General features: G+C 41.4%; 15 non-coding genes across 15 annotated transcripts; all 15 read left to right on the plus strand.

Annotated features, from left to right (window-relative positions):
• Positions 1-3,182: 3,182 nt before the first annotated feature.
• Positions 3,183-3,255, plus strand: trnaa-agc (transfer RNA alanine (anticodon AGC)). Its single transcript has one exon. It is a non-coding gene; the product is annotated as a tRNA-Ala (tRNA).
• A 237-nt stretch (positions 3,256-3,492) lies between these two features.
• Positions 3,493-3,565, plus strand: trnaa-agc (transfer RNA alanine (anticodon AGC)). The gene has a single exon. It is a non-coding gene; the product is annotated as a tRNA-Ala (tRNA).
• Positions 3,566-3,801: 236 nt separating this feature from the next.
• trnaa-agc (transfer RNA alanine (anticodon AGC)) lies at positions 3,802-3,874 on the plus strand. Its single transcript has one exon. It is a non-coding gene; the product is annotated as a tRNA-Ala (tRNA).
• Positions 3,875-4,111: 237 nt separating this feature from the next.
• Positions 4,112-4,184, plus strand: trnaa-agc (transfer RNA alanine (anticodon AGC)). The gene has a single exon. It is a non-coding gene; the product is annotated as a tRNA-Ala (tRNA).
• Positions 4,185-4,420: 236 nt separating this feature from the next.
• On the plus strand, positions 4,421-4,493 carry trnaa-agc (transfer RNA alanine (anticodon AGC)). Its single transcript has one exon. It is a non-coding gene; the product is annotated as a tRNA-Ala (tRNA).
• A 546-nt stretch (positions 4,494-5,039) lies between these two features.
• Positions 5,040-5,112, plus strand: trnaa-agc (transfer RNA alanine (anticodon AGC)). Its single transcript has one exon. It is a non-coding gene; the product is annotated as a tRNA-Ala (tRNA).
• A 236-nt stretch (positions 5,113-5,348) lies between these two features.
• Positions 5,349-5,421, plus strand: trnaa-agc (transfer RNA alanine (anticodon AGC)). The gene has a single exon. It is a non-coding gene; the product is annotated as a tRNA-Ala (tRNA).
• A 237-nt stretch (positions 5,422-5,658) lies between these two features.
• On the plus strand, positions 5,659-5,731 carry trnaa-agc (transfer RNA alanine (anticodon AGC)). The gene has a single exon. It is a non-coding gene; the product is annotated as a tRNA-Ala (tRNA).
• A 2,346-nt stretch (positions 5,732-8,077) lies between these two features.
• Positions 8,078-8,150, plus strand: trnaa-agc (transfer RNA alanine (anticodon AGC)). The gene has a single exon. It is a non-coding gene; the product is annotated as a tRNA-Ala (tRNA).
• A 237-nt stretch (positions 8,151-8,387) lies between these two features.
• On the plus strand, positions 8,388-8,460 carry trnaa-agc (transfer RNA alanine (anticodon AGC)). The gene has a single exon. It is a non-coding gene; the product is annotated as a tRNA-Ala (tRNA).
• A 5,701-nt stretch (positions 8,461-14,161) lies between these two features.
• On the plus strand, positions 14,162-14,234 carry trnaa-agc (transfer RNA alanine (anticodon AGC)). The gene has a single exon. It is a non-coding gene; the product is annotated as a tRNA-Ala (tRNA).
• Positions 14,235-14,471: 237 nt separating this feature from the next.
• Positions 14,472-14,544, plus strand: trnaa-agc (transfer RNA alanine (anticodon AGC)). The gene has a single exon. It is a non-coding gene; the product is annotated as a tRNA-Ala (tRNA).
• A 2,649-nt stretch (positions 14,545-17,193) lies between these two features.
• Positions 17,194-17,266, plus strand: trnaa-agc (transfer RNA alanine (anticodon AGC)). Its single transcript has one exon. It is a non-coding gene; the product is annotated as a tRNA-Ala (tRNA).
• Positions 17,267-17,811: 545 nt separating this feature from the next.
• Positions 17,812-17,884, plus strand: trnaa-agc (transfer RNA alanine (anticodon AGC)). The gene has a single exon. It is a non-coding gene; the product is annotated as a tRNA-Ala (tRNA).
• A 547-nt stretch (positions 17,885-18,431) lies between these two features.
• On the plus strand, positions 18,432-18,504 carry trnaa-agc (transfer RNA alanine (anticodon AGC)). The gene has a single exon. It is a non-coding gene; the product is annotated as a tRNA-Ala (tRNA).
• The last annotated feature ends 1,113 nt before the right edge of the window (positions 18,505-19,617 follow it).

Below are 19,617 nucleotides of genomic sequence, written 5' to 3' on the forward strand. Positions count from 1 at the left end.
GTTCAATCAGCACACATTGTTGTAGCTCTGGATACTAACCAAACAATACAACTATTTCCACCACTGGGCTTACTGCAGTCACTACTTCAACCTTTACTGAACTTACCATGAAAAATACTTTTAGACAGCTGAAGCAAGCATACTTTTTAAAAAGTATCCTTTCTTATGGACGAGGGATTTGGCAGTGCGGTCATTGAGATTTCATACTTCTTGTTGGAGGCACAGGGGGATTATCTCAAATGGTATAGAGCGCTTGATTAGCATGCGAGAGGTAGCGGGATCGATGCCTGCATACTCCAACTATTTAGTTTGGTTCAATCAGCACACGTTGTTGTAGCTCTGGACTGATTTAACTAATCGAAGGATTAGTTAACAAATTGAATCAAGTGTGCTTGTCTGGCTCTAAAATGTGAATGTGTGTTGCTGGGGCAACCTGAGGACTGCATTTGGGAAACACCAGTGGAAGGTAGAGTGTGGTGGCGAGTTTAAATATTGATTCAAAATAGACCTACCAGTAGACGACGCTATTGTGGCTGTTAATAATATATTAGGCTAAGTAATGTTTTATACTCTGCACTTTGAATTGTTGTGAGTTCATGACGTATTTCCCATGTAGTGTTTTAATAGGATACTTTAGGGACAGTTCAAAAAATTACTGGGTGAGTGGGGGCTTGTAGCTCTCAAACTCTAGGGGTGTTTTTCCAAACATACTACCTACCATGCTCCACACTCATGCTCCGATTGTATTCTCCACTCCGTTCTCTTGAGTACGTTTTTGTGTGGACGCGAGTGAGGAGAATGCATAAAACAATAAATTTAAGAAGCACTCGCACTCCCCCTACTGTATTACCTCACGCTTCACCACCCCATTCACTGAACCTCCTTCCAGCCAGGACAATGGCAACAATAGACGAATCAAGATATACACAAAGCAAACGTTTGACTTCACAATTATCAGGAGATCTTTGTGGGCTATACTCGGCCTTGTCTCAGGATGGTAAGTTGGTGGTTGAAGATATCCCTCTAGTGGTGTGGGGGATGTGCTTTGGCAAAGTGGGTGGGGTTATATCCTTCCTGTTTGGCCCTGTCCGGGGGTGTCCTCGGATGGGGCCACAGTGTCTCCTGACCCCTCCTGTCTCATCCTCCAGTATTTATGCTGCAGTAGTTTATGTGTCGGGGGCTAGGGTCAGTTTGTTATATCTGGAGTACTTCTCCTGTCCTATTCGGTGTCCTGTGTGAATCTAAGTGTGCGTTCTCTAATTCTCTCCTTCTCTCTTTCTTTCTCTCTCTCGGAGGACCTGAGCCCTAGGACCATGTCCCAGGACTACCTGACATGAGGACTCCTTGCTGTCCCCAGTCCACCTGGCCATGCTCCTGCTCCAGTTTCAACTGACCTGAGCCCTAGGACCGTGCCCCAGGACTACCTGACATGAAGGCTCCTTGCTGTCCCCAGTCCACCTGACTGTGCTGCTGCTCCAGTTTCAACTGTTCTGCCTTATTATTATTCGACCATGCTGGTCATTTATGAACATTTGAACATCTTGGTCATGTTCTGTTATAATCTCTACCCGGCACAGCCAGAAGAGGATGGCCACCCCACATAGCCCGGTTCCTCTCTAGGTTTCTTCCTAGGTTTTGGCCTTTCTAGGGAGTTTTTCCTAGCCACCGTGCTTTTACACCTGCATTGTTTGCTGTTTGGGGTTTTAGGCTGGGTTTCTGTACAGCACTTTGAGATATCAGCTGATGTACGAAGGGCTATATAAATAAATTTGATTTGATTTGATTTGATTTGATTTGATTTAGATATGTGAATCGTAACAATTTAGCTAGCCAGATGGCTAAACAGGACAAAAATGACCTAAAACGAATAATACGTAAGATAGATGTCAATTCTTCATGGTAACATTAGCTAGCTAACAATGCTTTGTGGCTATCTGGCTAGTTAACAATACTAGTAACTAGCCAGTCAGCCCTATTGACTAATTATCGGCTTGCGATCTAAGGTACTTAGGCAGGTAACGTTAAACATGCTGAACAATACCAAATTACTCATGAACCATTAAGAGGGATCCCCATTTAAGTGCTTTATTAAAAGGTAAAACAAAAAGAGCAGGAGTCATACATATATTTCTATCTCTATATTTATACATATTGAAAATAATTGGTATGTTGCACAGTTCTCTAGCACATACAAGTGCAAGCTAAGTATCTGAAGTGAACTGTCTTACTGCCTCAACTCCTCTCTAACTACAGACTCCATCACTCTCCATCTTATTATTATCATCTGAAGCTTTGGAAGCCATCGGCCAAGTATGTACCAGATCACCTTGAGTTTATTTGAGTTTTTAAAGCTACTTTGAGATTCTGTGTGTAATGTGTGTAATGAAAAGTGCTATATAGAATAAATCATTATTATTATTATCCTACAGGGGAGGAGGAGCCCTTGTCATAATGACTTTGCGATATGATGGACAGCCTTCTTTTTGCTACTAAACATGTCCTAATATCTTAGTCTGTGTGCCAGTTCATTCTCTCTTTTGACTTTGTTGTGGCAAGCAGAAACACACTGGAATTTAGGAAATCCCACCAAACCACCGAATTATTACTTAAATTAAAGGGACAAATTATGTGGTCGCTTGGGGTAATGCAAAAATCCCCTTTGGTTATCACATGTAGGCAGGCACATGTGTAGTTTATGAGACAGATCTTTGATTTAGTAGCTGTTCATTTGTTAGTAAATGTTGGGAGCTGTGACTCTTATTTATTCTACTGGAAGGCTGTCCTCTCCTCTGCTTACAGTAGAAAGGCCTTGGAGCGATCCACTGAGACGCAGTGAGCCTAAGCATGACAAAAGACAGGAAAACAGTGACCATGTTTCGGACGACTAACATGCATTTCCCCACGATCAACTGATCCTAATGTTATTCCACAGACAGCCAGCAGGGGGAACTCCAGACTCGCAGGTTTTTCTGCTATCATACACCCAAAACTCACTAACCCAACAATACAACTATTTCCACCACTGGGCTTACTGCAGTCACGATTTCAACCTTTACTGAACTACCATGAAAAATGATTTTAGACAGCTGAAGCAAGCATACTTTTTAAAAAGTATCCCTTCTTATGGACGAAGGATTTGGCAGTGCGGTCATTGAGATTTCCTACTTCTTTTTGCAGGCACAGGGGGATTAGCTCAAATGGTAGAGCGCTCGCTTAGCATGCGAGAGGTAGTGGGATCGATGCCCGCATCCTCCAACTATTTAGTTTAGTTCAATCAGCACACATTGTTGTAGCTCTGGATACTAACCAAACAATACAACTATTTCCACCACTGGGCTTACTGCAGTCACTACTTCAACCTTTACTGAACTTATCATGAAAAATACTTTTAGACAGCTGAAGCAAGCATACTTTTTAAAAAGTATCCTTTCTTATGGACGAGGGATTTGGCAGTGCGGTCATTGAGATTTCCTACTTCTTGTTGGAGGCACAGGGGGATTAGCTCAAATGGTAGAGCGCTCGCTTAGCATGCGAGAGGTAGCGGGATCGATGCCCGCATCCTCCAACTATTTAGTTTAGTTCAATCAGCACACATTGTTGTAGCTCTGGATACTAACCAAACAATACAACTATTTCCACCACTTGGCTTACTGCAGTCACTACTTCAACCTTTTCTGAACTACCATGAAAAATGATTTTAGACAGCTGAAGCAAGCATACTTTTTAAAAAGTATCCCTTCTTATGGACGAAGGATTTGGCAGTGCGGTCATTGAGATTTCCTACTTCTTGTTGGAGGCACAGGGGGATTAGCTCAAATGGTAGAGTGCTCGCTTAGCATGCGAGAGGTAGCGGGATCGATGCCCGCATCCTCCAACTATTTAGTTTAGTTCAATCAGCACACATTGTTGTAGCTCTGGATACTAACCAAACAATACAACTATTTCCACCACTGGGCTTACTGCAGTCACGATTTCAACCTTTACTGAACTTATCATGAAAAATACTTTTAGACAGCTGAAGCAAGCATACTTTTTAAAAAGTATCCTTTCTTATGGACGAGGGATTTGGCAGTGCGGTCATTGAGATTTCCTACTTCTTGTTGGAGGCACAGGGGGATTAGCTCAAATGGTAGAGCGCTCGCTTAGCATGCGAGAGGTAGCGGGATCGATGCCCGCATCCTCCAACTATTTAGTTTAGTTCAATCAGCACACATTGTTGTAGCTCTGGATACTAACCAAACAATACAACTATTTCCACCACTGGGCTTACTGCAGTCACGATTTCAACCTTTACTGAACTACCATGAAAAATGATTTTAGACAGCTGAAGCAAGCATACTTTTTTAAAAGTATCCCTTCTTATGGACGAAGGATTTGGCAGTGCGGTCATTGAGATTTTCTACTTCTTGTTGGAGGCACAGGGGGATTAGCTCAAATGGTAGAGCGCTCGCTTAGCATGCGAGAGGTAGCGGGATCGATGCCCGCATCCTCCAACTATTTAGTTTAGTTCAATCAGCACACATTGTTGTAGCTCTGGATACTAACCAAACAATACAACTATTTCCACCACTGGGCTTACTGCAGTCACTACTTCAACCTTTACTGAACTTATCATGAAAAATACTTTTAGACAGCTGAAGCAAGCATACTTTTTAAAAAGTATCCCTTCTTATGGACGAAGGATTTGGCAGTGCGGTCATTGAGATTTCCTACTTCTTGTTGCATGCACAGGGGGATTAGCTCAAATGGTAGACCGCTCGCTTAGCATGCGAGAGGTAGCGGGATCGATGCCCGCATTCTCCAACTATTTAGTTTAGTTCAATCAGCACACATTGTTGTAGCTCTGGATACTAACCAAACAATACAACTATTTCCACCACTGAGCTTACTGCAGTCACGATTTCAACCTTTACTGAACTACCATGAAAAATGATTTTAGACAGCTGAAGCAAGCATACTTTTTAAAAAGTATCCCTTCTTATGGACGAAGGATTTGGCAGTGCGGTCATTGAGATTTCCTACTTCTTGTTGCAGGCACAGGGGGATTAGCTCAAATGGTAGAGCGCTCGTTTAGCATGCGAGAGGTAGCGGGATCGATGCCCGCATCCTCCAACTATTTAGTTTAGTTCAATCAGCACACATTGTTGTAGCTCTGGATACTAACCAAACAATACAACTATTTCCACCACTGAGCTTACTGCAGTCACGATTTCAACCTTTACTGAACTACCATGAAAAATGATTTTAGACAGCTGAAGCAAGCATACTTTTTAAAAAGTATCCCTTCTTATGGACGAAGGATTTGGCAGTGCGGTCATTGAGATTTCCTACTTCTTGTTGCAGGCACAGGGGGATTAGCTCAAATGGTAGAGCGCTCGCTTAGCATGCGAGAGGTAGCGGGATCGATGCCCGCATCCTCCAACTATTTAGTTTAGTTCAATCAGCACACATTGTTGTAGCTCTGGATACTAACCAAACAATACAACTATTTCCACCACTGGGCTTACTGCAGTCACTACTTCAACCTTTACTGAACTTATCATGAAAAATACTTTTAGACAGCTGAAGCAAGCATACTTTTTAAAAAGTATCCTTTCTTATGGACGAGGGATTTGGCAGTGCGGTCATTGAGATTTCCTACTTCTTGTTGGAGGCACAGGGGGATTAGCTCAAATGGTAGAGCGCTCGCTTAGCATGCGAGAGGTAGCGGGATCGATGCCCGCATCCTCCAACTATTTAGTTTAGTTCAATCAGCACACATTGTTGTAGCTCTGGATACTAACCAAACAATACAACTATTTCCACCACTGGGCTTACTGCAGTCACTACTTCAACCTTTACTGAACTTACCATGAAAAATACTTTTAGACAGCTGAAGCAAGCATACTTTTTAAAAAGTATCCTTTCTTATGGACGAGGGATTTGGCAGTGCGGTCATTGAGATTTCATACTTCTTGTTGGAGGCACAGGGGATTATCTCAAATGGTATAGAGCGCTTGCTTAGCATGCGAGAGGTAGCGGGATCGATGCCTACATACTCCAACTATTTAGTTTGGTTCAATCAGCACACGTTGTTGTAGCTCTTGACTGATTTAACTAATCGAAGGATTAGTTAACAAATTGAATCAAGTGTGCTTGTCTGGCTCTAAAATGTGAATGTGTGTTGCTTGGGCAACCTGAGGACTGCATTTGGGAAACACCAGTGGAAGGTAGAGTCTGGTGGCGAGTTTAAATATTGATTCAAAATAGACCTACCAGTAGACGACGCTATTGTGGCTGTTAATAATATATTAGGCTAAGTAATGTTTTATACTCTGCACTTTGAATTGTTGTGAGTTCATGACGTATTTCCCATGTAGTGTTTTAATAGGATAATTTAGGGACAGTTCAAAAATTACTGGGTGAGTGGGGGCTTGTAGCTCTCAAACTCTAGGGGTGTTTTTCCAAACATACTACCATGCTCCACACTCATGCTCCGATTGTATTCTCCACTCCGTTCTCTTGAGTACGTTTTTGTGTGGACGCGAGTGAGGAGAATGCATAAAACAATAAATTTAAGAAGCACTCGCACTCCCCCTACTGTATTACCTCACGCTTCACCACCCCATTCACTGAACCTCCTTCCAGCCAGGACAATGGCAACAATAGACGAATCAAGATATACACAAAGCAAACGTTTGACTTCACAATTATCAGCTAGATATGTGAATCGTAACAATTTAGCTAGCCAGATGGCTAAACAGGACAAAAATGACCTAAAACGAATAATACGTAAGATAGATGTCAATTCTTCATGGTAACATTAGCTAGCTAACAATGCTTTGTGGCTATCTGGCTAGTTAACAATACTAGTAACTAGCCAGTCAGCCCTATTGACTAATTATCGGCTTGCGATCTAAGGTACTTAGGCAGGTAACGTTAAACATGCTGAACAATACCAAATTACGCATGAACCATTAAGAGGGATCCCCATTTAAGTGCTTTATTAAAAGGTAAAACAAAAAGAGCAGGAGTCATACATATATTTCTATCTCTATATTTATACATATTGAAAATAATTGGTATGTTGCACAGTTCTCTAGCACATACAAGTGCAAGCTAAGTATCTGAAGTGAACTGTCTTACTGCCTCAACTCCTCTCTAACTACAGACTCCATCACTCTCCATCTTATTATTATCATCTGAAGCTTTGGAAGCCATCGGCCAAGTATGTACCAGATCACCTTGAGTTTATTTGAGTTTTTAAAGCTACTTTGAGATTCTGTGTGTAATGTGTGTAATGAAAAGTGCTATATAGAATAAATCATTATTATTATTATCCTACAGGGGAGGAGGAGCCCTTGTCATAATGACTTTGCGATATGATGGACAGCCTTCTTTTTGCTACTAAACATGTCCTAATATCTTAGTCTGTGTGCCAGTTCATTCTCTCTTTTGACTTTGTTGTGGCAAGCAGAAACACACTGGAATTTAGGAAATCACCAAACCACCGAATTATTACTTAAATTAAAGGGACAAATTATGTGGTCGCTTGGGGTAATGCAAAAATCCCCTTTGGTTATCACATGTAGGCAGGCACATGTGTAGTTTATGAGACAGATCTTTGATTTAGTAGCTGTTCATTTGTTAGTAAATGTTGGGAGCTGTGACTCTTATTTATTCTACTGGAAGGCTGTCCTCTCCTCTGCTTACAGTAGAAAGGCCTTGGAGCGATCCACTGAGACGCAGTGAGCATAAGCACGACAAAAGACAGGAAAACAGTGACCATGTTTCGGACGACTAACATGCATTTCCCCACGATCAACTGATCCTAATGTTATTCCACAGACAGCCAGCAGGGGGAACTCCAGACTCGCAGGTTTTTCTGCTATCATACACCCAAAACTCACTAACCCAACAATACAACTATTTCCACCACTGGGCTTACTGCAGTCACGATTTCAACCTTTACTGAACTACCATGAAAAATGATTTTAGACAGCTGAAGCAAGCATACTTTTTAAAAAGTATCCCTTCTTATGGACGAAGGATTTGGCAGTGCGGTCATTGAGATTTCCTACTTCTTGTTGCAGGCACAGGGGGATTAGCTCAAATGGTAGAGCGCTCGCTTAGCATGCGAGAGGTAGCGGGATCGATGCCCGCATCCTCCAACTATTTAGTTTAGTTCAATCAGCACACATTGTTGTAGCTCTGGATACTAACCAAACAATACAACTATTTCCACCACTGGGCTTACTGCAGTCACTACTTCAACCTTTACTGAATTTATCATGAAAAATACTTTTAGACAGCTGAAGCAAGCATACTTTTTAAAAAGTATCCTTTCTTATGGACGAGGGATTTGGCAGTGCGGTCATTGAGATTTCCTACTTCTTTTTAGAGGCACAGGGGGATTAGCTCAAATGGTAGAGCGCTCGTTTAGCATGCGAGAGGTAGCGGGATCGATGCCCGCATCCTCCAACTATTTAGTTTAGTTCAATCAGCACACATTGTTGTAGCTCTGGATACTAACCAAACAATACAACTATTTCCACCACTGGGCTTACTGCAGTCACTACTTCAACCTTTACTGAACTTATCATGAAAAATACTTTTAGACAGCTGAAGCAAGCATACTTTTTAAAAAGTATCCTTTCTTATGGACGAGGGATTTGGCAGTGCGGTCATTGAGATTTCCTACTTCTTGTTGGAGGCACAGGGGGATTATCTCAAATGGTAGAGCGCTTGTTTAGCATGCGAGAGGTAGCGGGATCGATGCCCGCATCTTCCAACTATTTAGTTTAGTTCAATCAGCACACATTGTTGTAGCTCTGGATACTAACCAAACAATACAACTATTTCCACCACTGGGCTTACTGGAGTCACTACTTCAACCTTTACTGAACTACCATGAAAAATGATTTTTAGACAGCTGAAGCAAGCATACTTTTTAAAAAGTATCCATTCTTATGGACGAAGGATTTGGCAGTGCGGTCATTGAGATTTCATACTTCTTGTTGGAGGCACAGGGGATTATCTCAAATGGTATAGAGCGCTTGTTTAGCATGCGAGAGGTAGCGGGATCGATGCCTGCATCCTCCAACTATTTAGTTTGGTTCAATCAGCACACGTTGTTGTAGCTCTGGACTGATTTAACTAATCGAAGGATTAGTTAACAAATTGAATCAAGTGTGCTTGTCTGGCTCTAAAATGTGAATGTGTGTTGCTGGGGCAACCTGAGGACTGCATTTGGGAAACACCAGTGGAAGGTAGAGTGTGGTGGCGAGTTTAAATATTGATTCAAAATAGACCTACCAGTAGACGACGCTATTGTGGCTGTTAATAATATATTAGGCTAAGTAATGTTTTATACTCTGCACTTTGAATTGTTGTGAGTTCATGACGTATTTCCCATGTAGTGTTTTAATAGGATACTTTAGGGACAGTTCAAAAAATTACTGGGTGAGTGGGGGCTTGTAGCTCTCAAACTCTAGGGGTGTTTTTCCAAACATACTACCATGCTCCACACTCATGCTCCGATTGTATTCTCCACTCCGTTCTCTTGAGTACGTTTTTGTGTGGACGCGAGTGAGGAGAATGCATAAAACAATAAATTTAAGAAGCACTCGCACTCCCCCTACTGTATTACCTCACGCTTCACCACCCCATTCACTGAACCTCCTTCCAGCCAGGACAATGGCAACAATAGACGAATCAAGATATACACAAAGCAAACGTTTGACTTCACAATTATCAGCTAGATATGTGAATCGTAACAATTTAGCTAGCCAGATGGCTAAACAGGACAAAAATGACCTAAAACGAATAATACGTAAGATAGATGTCAATTCTTCATGGTAAATTAGCTCATTAGCTAGCTAACAATGCTTTGTGGCTATCTGGCTAGTTAACAATACTAGTAACTAGCCAGTCAGCCCTATTGACTAATTATCGGCTTGCGATCTAAGGTACTTAGGCAGGTAACGTTAAACATGCTGAACAATACCAAATTACTCATGAACCATTAAGAGGGATCCCCATTTAAGTGCTTTATTAAAAGGTAAAACAAAAAGAGCAGGAGTCATACATATATTTCTATCTCTATATTTATACATATTGAAAATAATTGGTATGTTGCACAGTTCTCTAGCACATACAAGTGCAAGCTAAGTATCTGAAGTGAACTGTCTTACTGCCTCAACTCCTCTCTAACTACAGACTCCATCACTCTCCATCTTATTATTATCATCTGAAGCTTTGGAAGCCATCGGCCAAGTATGTACCAGATCACCTTGAGTTTATTTGAGTTTTTAAAGCTACTTTGAGATTCTGTGTGTAATGTGTGTAATGAAAAGTGCTATATAGAATAAATCATTATTATTATTATCCTACAGGGGAGGAGGAGCCCTTGTCATAATGACTTTGCGATATGATGGACAGCCTTCTTTTTGCTACTAAACATGTCCTAATATCTTAGTCTGTGTGCCAGTTCATTCTCTCTTTTGACTTTGTTGTGGCAAGCAGAAACACACTGGAATTTAGGAAATCCCACCAAACCACCGAATTATTACTTAAATTAAAGGGACAAATTATGTGGTCGCTTGGGGTAATGCAAAAATCCCCTTTGGTTATCACATGTAGGCAGGCACATGTGTAGTTTATGAGACAGATCTTTGATTTAGTAGCTGTTCATTTGTTAGTAAATGTTGGGAGCTGTGACTCTTATTTATTCTACTGGAAGGCTGTCCTCTCCTCTGCTTACAGTAGAAAGGCCTTGGAGCGATCCACTGAGACGCAGTGAGCATAAGCACGACAAAAGACAGGAAAACAGTGACCATGTTTCGGACGACTAACATGCATTTCCCCACGATCAACTGATCCTAATGTTATTCCACAGACAGCCAGCAGGGGAACTCCAGACTCGCAGGTTTTTCTGCTATCATACACCCAAAACTCACTAACCCAACAATACAACTATTTCCACCACTGGGCTTACTGCAGTCACGATTTCAACCTTTACTGAACTACCATGAAAAATGATTTTAGACAGCTGAAGCAAGCATACTTTTTAAAAAGTATCCCTTCTTATGGACGAAGGATTTGGCAGTGCGGTCATTGAGATTTCCTACTTCTTGTTGCAGGCACAGGGGATTAGCTCAAATGGTAGAGCGCTCGCTTAGCATGCGAGAGGTAGCGGGATCGATGCCCGCATCCTCCAACTATTTAGTTTAGTTCAATCAGCACACATTGTTGTAGCTCTGGATACTAACCAAACAATACAACTATTTCCACCACTGGGCTTACTGCAGTCACTACTTCAACCTTTACTGAACTTATCATGAAAAATACTTTTAGACAGCTGAAGCAAGCATACTTTTTAAAAAGTATCCTTTCTTATGGACGAGGGATTTGGCAGTGCGGTCATTGAGATTTCCTACTTCTTGTTAGAGGCACAGGGGATTAGCTCAAATGGTAGAGCGCTCGCTTAGCATGCGAGAGGTAGCGGGATCGATGCCCGCATCCTCCAACTATTTAGTTTAGTTCAATCAGCACACATTGTTGTAGCTCTGGATACTAACCAAACAATACAACTATTTCCACCACTGGGCTTACTGCAGTCACTACTTCAACCTTTACTGAACTTACCATGAAAAATGATTTTAGACAGCTGAAGCAAGCATACTTTTTAAAAAGTATCCCTTCTTATGGACGAAGGATTTGGCAGTGCGGTCATTGAGATTTCCTACTTCTTGTTGGAGGCACAGGGGATTAGCTCAAATGGTAGAGCGCTCGTTTAGCATGCGAGAGGTAGCGGGATCGATGCCCGCATCCTCCAACTATTTAGTTTAGTTCAATCAGCACACATTGTTGTAGCTCTGGATACTAACCAAACAATACAACTATTTCCACCACTGGGCTTACTGCAGTCACTACTTCAACCTTTACTGAACTTACCATGAAAAATACTTTTAGACAGCTGAAGCAAGCATACTTTTTAAAAAGTATCCTTTCTTATGGACGAAGGATTTGGCAGTGCGGTCATTGAGATTTCCTACTTCTTGTTGGAGGCACAGGGGGATTAGCTCAAATGGTATAGAGCGCTTGCTTAGCATGCGAGAGGTAGCGGGATCGATGCCTGCATCCTCCAAGTATTTAGTTTGGTTCAATCAGCACACGTTGTTGTAGCTCTGGACTGATTTAACTAATCGAAGGATTAGTTAACAAATTGAATCAAGTGTGCTTGTCTGGCTCTAAAATGTGAATGTGTGTTGCTTGGGCAACCTGAGGACTGCATTTGGGAAACACCAGTGGAAGGTAGAGTGTGGTGGCGAGTTTAAATATTGATTCAAAATAGACCTACCAGTAGAACGCTATTGTGGCTGTTAATAATATATTAGGCTAAGTAATGTTTTATACTCTGCACTTTGAATTGTTGTGAGTTCATGACGTATTTCCCATGTAGTGTTTTAATAGGATACTTTAGGGACAGTTCAAAAAATTACTGGGTGAGTGGGGGCTTGTAGCTCTCAAACTCTAGGGGTGTTTTTCCAAACATACTACCATGCTCCACACTCATGCTCCGATTGTATTCTCCACTCCGTTCTCTTGAGTACGTTTTTGTGTGGACGCGAGTGAGGAGAATGCATAAAACAATAAATTTAAGAAGCACTCGCACTCCCCTACTGTATTACCTCACGCTTCACCACCCCATTCACTGAACCTCCTTCCAGCCAGGACAATGGCAACAATAGACGAATCAAGATATACACAAAGCAAACGTTTGACTTCACAATTATCAGCTAGATATGTGAATCGTAACAATTTAGCTAGCCAGATGGCTAAACAGGACAAAAATGACCTAAAACGAATAATACGTAAGATAGATGTCAATTCTTCATGGTAACATTAGCTAGCTAACAATGCTTTGTGGCTATCTGGCTAGTTAACAATACTAGTAACTAGCCAGTCAGCCCTATTGACTAATTATCGGCTTGCGATCTAAGGTACTTAGGCAGGTAACGTTAAACATGCTGAACAATACCAAATTACTCATGAACCATTAAGAGGGATCCCCATTTAAGTGCTTTATTAAAAGGTAAAACAAAAGAGCAGGAGTCATACATATATTTCTATCTCTATATTTATACATATTGAAAATAATTGGTATGTTGCACAGTTCTCTAGCACATACAAGTGCAAGCTAAGTATCTGAAGTGAACTGTCTTACTGCCTCAACTCCTCTCTAACTACAGACTCCATCACTCTCCATCTTATTATTATCATCTGAAGCTTTGGAAGCCATCGGCCAAGTATGTACCAGATCACCTTGAGTTTATTTGAGTTTTTAAAGCTACTTTGAGATTCTGTGTGTAATGTGTGTAATGAAAAGTGCTATATAGAATAAATCATTATTATTATTATCCTACAGGGGAGGAGGAGCCCTTGTCATAATGACTTTGCGATATGATGGACAGCCTTCTTTTTGCTACTAAACATGTCCTAATATCTTAGTCTGTGTGCCAGTTCATTCTCTCTTTTGACTTTGTTGTGGCAAGCAGAAACACACTGGAATTTAGGAAATCCCACCAAACCACCGAATTATTACTTAAATTAAAGGGACAAATTATGTGGTCGCTTGGGGTAATGCAAAAATCCCCTTTGGTTATCACATGTAGGCAGGCACATGTGTAGTTTATGAGACAGATCTTTGATTTAGTAGCTGTTCATTTGTTAGTAAATGTTGGGAGCTGTGACTCTTATTTATTCTACTGGAAGGCTGTCCTCTCCTCTGCTTACAGTAGAAAGGCCTTGGAGCGATCCACTGAGACGCAGTGAGCATAAGCATGACAAAAGACAGGAAAACAGTGACCATGTTTCGGACGACTAACATGCATTTCCCCACGATCAACTGATCCTAATGTTATTCCACAGACAGCCAGCAGGGGGAACTCCAGACTCGCAGGTTTTTCTGCTATCATACACCCAAAACTCACTAACCCAACAATACAACTATTTCCACCACTGGGCTTACTGCAGTCACGATTTCAACCTTTACTGAACTACCATGAAAAATGATTTTAGACAGCTGAAGCAAGCATACTTTTTAAAAAGTATCCCTTCTTATGGACGAAGGATTTGGCAGTGCGGTCATTGAGATTTCCTACTTCTTTTTGCAGGCACAGGGGGATTAGCTCAAATGGTAGAGCGCTCGCTTAGCATGCGAGAGGTAGCGGGATCGATGCCCGCATCCTCCAACTATTTAGTTTAGTTCAATCAGCACACATTGTTGTAGCTCTGGATACTAACCAAACAATACAACTATTTCCACCACTGGGCTTACTGCAGTCACTACTTCAACCTTTACTGAACTTATCATGAAAAATACTTTTAGACAGCTGAAGCAAGCATACTTTTTAAAAAGTATCCTTTCTTATGGACGAGGGATTTGGCAGTGCGGTCATTGAGATTTCCTACTTCTTTTTAGAGGCACAGGGGGATTAGCTCAAATGGTAGAGCGCTCGCTTAGCATGCGAGAGGTAGCGGGATCGATGCCCGCATCCTCCAACTATTTAGTTTAGTTCAATCAGCACACATTGTTGTAGCTCTGGATACTAACCAAACAATACAACTATTTCCACCACTGGGCTTACTGCAGTCACTACTTCAACCTTTACTGAACTACCATGAAAAATGATTTTAGACAGCTGAAGCAAGCATACTTTTTAAAAAGTATCCCTTCTTATGGACGAAGGATTTGGCAGTGCGGTCATTGAGATTTCCTACTTCTTGTTGGAGGCACAGGGGATTAGCTCAAATGGTAGAGCGCTCGCTTAGCATGCGAGAGGTAGCGGGATCGATGCCCGCATCCTCCAACTATTTAGTTTAGTTCAATCAGCACACATTGTTGTAGCTCTGGATACTAACCAAACAATACAACTATTTCCACCACTGGGCTTACTGCAGTCACTACTTCAACCTTTACTGAACTTACCATGAAAAATACTTTTAGACAGCTGAAGCAAGCATACTTTTTAAAAAGTATCCTTTCTTATGGACGAGGGATTTGGCAGTGCGGTCATTGAGATTTCATACTTCTTGTTGGAGGCACAGGGGGATTATCTCAAATGGTATAGAGCGCTTGCTTAGCATGCGAGAGGTAGCGGGATCGATGCCTGCATCCTCCAAGTATTTAGTTTGGTTCAATCAGCACACGTTGTTGTAGCTCTTGACTGATTTAACTAATCGAAGGATTAGTTAACAAATTGAATCAAGTGTGCTTGTCTGGCTCTAAAATGTGAATGTGTGTTGCTTGGGCAACCTGAGGACTGCATTTGGGAAACACCAGTGGAAGGTAGAGTGTGGTGGCGAGTTTAAATATTGATTCAAAATAGACCTACCAGTAGACAACGCTATTGTGGCTGTTAATAATATATTAGGCTAAGTAATGTTTTATACTCTGCACTTTGAATTGTTGTGAGTTCATGACGTATTTCCCATGTAGTGTTTTAATAGGATAATTTAGGGACAGTTCAAAAATTACTGGGTGAGTGGGGGCTTGTAGCTCTCAAACTCTAGGGGTGTTTTTCCAAACATACTACCATGCTCCACACTCATGCTCCGATTGTATTCTCCACTCCGTTCTCTTGAGTACGTTTTTGTGTGGACGCGAGTGAGGAGAATGCATAAAACAATACATTTAAGAAGCACTCGCACTCCCCTACTGTATTACCTCACGCTTCACCACCCCATTCACTGAACCTCCTTCCAGCCAGGACAATGGCAACAATAGACGAATCAAGATATACACAAAGCAAACGTTTGACTTCACAATTATCAGCTAGATATGTGAATCGTAACAATTTAGCTAGCCAGATGGCTAAACAGGACAAAAATGACCTAAAACGAATAATACGTAAGATCAATTCTTCATGGTAACATTAGCTAGCTAACAATGCTTTGTTGCTATCTGGCTAGTTAACAGTACTAGTAACTTGGCAGTCAGCCCTATTGACTAATTATGGGCCTGCGATCTAAGGTACTTAGGCAGGTAACGTTAAACATGCTGAACAATACCAAATTACTCATGAACCATTAAGAGGGATCCCCATTTAAGTGCTTTATTAAAAGGTAAAACAAAAAGAGCAGGAGTCATACATATATTTCTATCTCTATATTTATACATATTGAAAATAATTGGTATGTTGCACAGTTCTCTACACATACAAGTGCAAGCTAAGTATCTGAAGTGAACTGTCTTACTGCCTCAACTCCTCTCTAACTACAGACTCCATCACTCTCCATCTTATTATTATCATCTGAAGCTTTGGAAGCCATCGGCCAAGTATGTACCAGATCACCTTGAGTTTATTTGAGTTTTTAAAGCTACTTTGAGATTCTGTGTGTAATGTGTGTAATGAAAAGTGCTATATAGAATAAATCATTATTATTATTATCCTACAGGGGAGGAGGAGCCCTTGTCATAATGGCTTTGCGATATGATGGACAGCCTTCTTTTGCTACTAAACATGTCCTAATATCTTAGTCTGTGTGCCAGTTCATTCTCTCTTTTGACTTTGTTGTGGCAAGCAGAAACACACTGGAATTTAGGAAATCCCACCAAACCACCGAATTATTACTTAAATTAAAGGGACAAATTATGTGGTCGCTTGGGGTAATGCAAAAATCCCCTTTGGTTATCACATGTAGGCAGGCACATGTGTAGTTTATGAGACAGATCTTTGATTTAGTAGCTGTTCATTTGTTAGTAAATGTTGGGAGCTGTGACTCTTATTTATTCTACTGGAAGGCTGTCCTCTCCTCTGCTTACAGTAGAAAGGCCTTGGAGCGATCCACTGAGACGCAGTGAGCATAAGCACGACAAAAGACAGGAAAACAGTGACCATGTTTCGGACGACTAACATGCATTTCCCCACGATCAACTGATCCTAATGTTATTCCACAGACAGCCAGCAGGGGGAACTCCAGACTCGCAGGTTTTTCTGCTATCATACACCCAAAACTCACTAACCCAACAATACAACTATTTCCACCACTGGGCTTACTGCAGTCACGATTTCAACCTTTACTGAACTACCATGAAAAATGATTTTAGACAGCTGAAGCAAGCATACTTTTTAAAAAGTATCCCTTCTTATGGACGAAGGATTTGGCAGTGCGGTCATTGAGATTTCCTACTTCTTGTTGGAGGCACAGGGGAGATTAGCTCAAATGGTAGAGCGCTCGCTTAGCATGCGAGAGGTAGCGGGATCGATGCCCGCATCCTCCAACTATTTAGTTTAGTTCAATCAGCACACATTGTTGTAGCTCTGGATACTAACCAAACAATACAACTATTTCCACCACTGGGCTTACTGCAGTCACTACTTCAACCTTTACTGAACTTATCATGAAAAATACTTTTAGACAGCTGAAGCAAGCATACTTTTTAAAAAGTATCCTTTCTTATGGACGAGGGATTTGGCAGTGCGGTCATTGAGATTTCCTACTTCTTGTTGGAGGCACAGGGGATTAGCTCAAATGGTAGAGCGCTCGCTTAGCATGCGAGAGGTAGCGGGATCGATGCCCGCATCCTCCAACTATTTAGTTTAGTTCAATCAGCACACATTGTTGTAGCTCTGGATACTAACCAAACAATACAACTATTTCCACCACTGGGCTTACTGCAGTCACTACTTCAACCTTTACTGAACTACCATGAAAAATGATTTTAGACAGCTGAAGCAAGCATACTTTTTAAAAAGTATCCCTTCTTATGGACGAAGGATTTGGCAGTGCGGTCATTGAGATTTCCTACTTCTTGTTGCATGCACAGGGGGATTAGCTCAAATGGTAGAGCGCTCGCTTAGCATGCGAGAGGTAGCGGGATCGATGCCCGCATCCTCCAACTATTTAGTTTAGTTCAATCAGCACACATTGTTGTAGCTCTGGATACTAACCAAACAATACAACTATTTCCACCACTGGGCTTACTGCAGTCACTACTTCAACCTTTACTGAACTTACCATGAAAAATACTTTTAGACAGCTGAAGCAAGCATACTTTTTAAAAAGTATCCTTTCTTATGGACGAGGGATTTGGCAGTGCGGTCATTGAGATTTCATACTTCTTGTTGGAGGCACAGGGGGATTATCTCAAATGGTAGAGCACTCGCTTAGCATGCGAGAGGTAGCGGGATCGATGCCCGCATCCTCCAACTATTTAGTTTAGTTCAATCAGCACACATTGTTGTAGCTCTGGATACTAACCAAACAATACAACTATTTCCACCACTGGGCTTACTGCAGTCACTACTTCAACCTTTACTGAACTTACCATGAAAAATACTTTTAGACAGCTGAAGCAAGCATACTTTTTAAAAAGTATCCCTTCTTATGGACGAAGGATTTGGCAGTGCGGTCATTGAGATTTCCTACTTCTTGTTGGAGGCACAGGGGGATTAGCTCAAATGGTAGAGCGCTCGCTTAGCATGCGAGAGGTAGCGGGATCGATGCCCGCATCCTCCAACTATTTAGTTTAGTTCAATCAGCACACATTGTTGTAGCTCTGGATACTAACCAAACAATACAACTATTTCCACCACTGGGCTTACTGCAGTCACTACTTCAACCTTTACTGAACTTACCATGAAAAATACTTTTAGACAGCTGAAGCAAGCATACTTTTTTTAAAGTATCCTTTCTTATGGACGAGGGATTTGGCAGTGCGGTCATTGAGATTTCATACTTCTTGTTGGAGGCACAGGGGGATTAGCTCAAATGTTAGAGCGCTCGCTTAGCATGCGAGAGGTAGTGGGATTGATACCTGCATCCTCCAACTATTTAGTTTGGTTCAATCAGCACACATTGTTGTTGTAGCTCTGGACTGATTTAACTAATCGAAGGATTAGTTAACAAATTTAATCAAGTGTGCTTGTCTGGCTCTAAAATGTGAATGTGTGTTGCTGGGGAAACCTGAGGACTGCATTTGGGAAACACCAGTGGAAGGTAGAGTGTGGTGGCGAGTTTAAATATTGATTCAAAATAGACCTACCAGTAGACGACGCTATTGTGGCTGTTAATAATATATTAGGCTAAGTAATGTTTTATACTCTGCACTTTGAATTGTTGTGAGTTCATGACGTATTTCCCATGTAGTGTTTTAATAGGATACTTTAGGGACAGTTCAAAAATTACTGGGTGAGTGGGGGCTTGTAGCTCTCAAACTCTAGGGGTGTTTTTCCAAACATACTACCATGCTCCACACTCATGCTCCGATTGTATTCTCCACTCCGTTCTCTTGAGTACGTTTTTGTGTGGACGCGAGTGAGGAGAATGCATAAAACAATAAATTTAAGAAGCACTCGCACTCCCCCTACTGTATTACCTCACGCTTCACCACCCCATTCACTGAACCTCCTTCCAGCCAGGACAATGGCAACAATAGACGAATCAAGATATACACAAAGCAAACGTTTGACTTCACAATTATCAGCTAGACATGTGAATCGTAACAATTTAGCTAGCCAGATGGCTAAACAGGACAAAAATGACCTAAAACGAATAATACGTAAGATAGATGTCAATTCTTCATGGTAACATTAGCTAGCTAACAATGCTTTGTGGCTATCTGGCTAGTTA

Source organism: Oncorhynchus keta, chromosome 30 (genome assembly GCF_023373465.1).
Source record: "Oncorhynchus keta strain PuntledgeMale-10-30-2019 chromosome 30, Oket_V2, whole genome shotgun sequence".
NCBI lineage: Eukaryota > Metazoa > Chordata > Actinopteri > Salmoniformes > Salmonidae > Oncorhynchus > Oncorhynchus keta.